Source organism: Pteropus vampyrus, unplaced genomic scaffold (assembly GCF_000151845.1).
Source record: "Pteropus vampyrus isolate Shadow unplaced genomic scaffold, Pvam_2.0 Scaffold41, whole genome shotgun sequence".
NCBI classification, from domain to species: Eukaryota; Metazoa; Chordata; class Mammalia; order Chiroptera; family Pteropodidae; genus Pteropus; species Pteropus vampyrus.
In genome coordinates, this window is record NW_011888822.1 from 6,213,654 (window position 1) to 6,215,859 (window position 2,206).

Genomic DNA, 2,206 nt, shown 5'->3' on the forward strand with positions numbered 1-2,206 from the left:
TACTTGTAAAGTGGCGTATAATGAAAACTTATACTGTTATTACTAGTATTAGTATTTGGAGAAAGAATTGGGAAATCATTTGGGGTTTCAAGTTACATAATGATGATAATTTCTCCTCTCATTCCTAAAGCTTAAAATATATAAGAATACATTTAAATATTTTAAAGCACTATTTGGAGAGTGCTATCTAAGCTAATAAAAATACGGAAAAATGTTGATGCTTTTCTCTTGGGATATCCAAAACTGAAAATCCCATTGCCTTGTAGTATTTGTAAAAGAAGGAGGCAGCCAATTTCCCTTGGCTCTTAGTGAGGGAAACTTCATCTCCATCCTCTTTTCTCAGAAGCAATCAGTATACTTCAAACTTGACTGGTTCAAAATGAGTGGGAGTTTCAAAATGTCCCTTCCCAAGCACAAGCAACGATCCAGCCCATCAGAACCTCAAGACATTTAAGGTTCCCCTTAAGCGGTGCTGGTACATAATATTGAGGACCAGAGGTCCGGCATCTTGATTCCTAAGCATTTTTTATATCAGACCCTTTTGGAGTATAATCCTATGGTCCACATTTTCCTCTAGAGTGTAAGCTCTAGGGGTGGCAGAGAACTTTGGCATTTAGGTTTATTGATATATTCGCAGTTCCTAAAACAGTGCCTGGTACCTAATTAACGCACGAGTATTTTTTGAAAGGATCTCCCCACAAAAATACTCATTTTTGCATACCACCTTAGAGTGGAGTCACAGATTCCCCTACGAATAAATCACTTGTAAGCTTTACCTTGTGTGTTTCCCTGCTTCCCCACTCCATATTCTAGCAGTCTGATTGTTTGCCAAGCATTCCTCCATACCCCCATCTGCCTAGAATTAGTGATATCCTCCCTACCTCACCATTGGATTCTGGCTCCCACCTAGAGGAGTCCAAAGGATAGATAGGACCAAGTATTTCGCGATTCCTTCCATTGCACCATCTTTCCTTTCCAGGATTCCAGGTAGGTTGTAACTGAGAACAGGAAAGAACTTGGAATTTAGCACACTTCAGATTTTAGATGTGGCATAACCCCAAGAAAAGAAGGGACACCTGAGGGTACAGAGGGCAGGGTGGAGAGACATATAAAAAATGTCTTATAATCCAAAGACATAAGTATTTTGAACCTCCAAAGCAGCTAAGACCGCCAATTTCCAGGCACTAAGTTTATGGTGTTCCCAAATTCTCTTCCTCTTACCCTTTTTGTCTAGTCTCTCACCTGCTTCAGTTCCTATGTCCCAGACTGGAAGCAACTTCAGGACAAGAATCACCTATTCTATCCAAACTTTGAATCCTCAGCACCTAAACGCATGCCTTGTGTGGAATGTTCACCATACGTACTTGTTGATCGAATACTTGAAGAAATGGATGAAGTGTGACATTAAACTGCATACTATGTGACCTTTAATACAAAGCCTATTTAGATTTGGTGGCTAGAACCAAGGTGTTATAGATCATTTTCTTGAAAGAGCTTACAGTTATCTCACTTTGAAGTAGATTTTTCATGAAGAGATGTAAAGTGAGATCCTAGTGCTCTAGCTTCTCCCACTTAGGCTATGACTTTGGTAATACATTCCAATTGGGAATATAATACTCTGAAATACCTAACTTTGAGGCCTAACTTGTGTGCCAGGATAATTATGTACATTATTTTATTTAATCATCACAACTTTGTGAAGTAGGTATGGCCTTGATTTTCCATGAATGACCTTGATTTTACAATTGAGGAAAGTGAAACTAAGGAAGTAAAGAAACTTGTTCAAAAGCTTAGAAATGATAAAGCTAGGATGTCAACCTAGAGGCATGACCCAAAGCCCATGCTCAGACCACTGCACTAGGAGAGTGCAGGATGTGGCCACCTGTCATTTAGCAAATTTGGGTAACAGCATTTTGGGGGCTCCTGACTCTGCCACATAGTATAGGCACACTAATTAAGTCACCCTCCTATCTCATCCCTTTAATCTGAAGGAATATAGTGTTCTACTCTGGAATCCAATCTCCTGTCCCGCATCTGTGAGCTCTGAAGATTGAATAATTTACCGGAATGTAAAAATTATTTTGCAAACATTTCTAAAGTGTTTAGAGGTCTGTGGACTGTGATACAGTGATGTGCCAAACATCCTTATATCATTATTGCATTAGCATTTCAACAATGAACTCTTAATAAACACAGTAGATTCAGA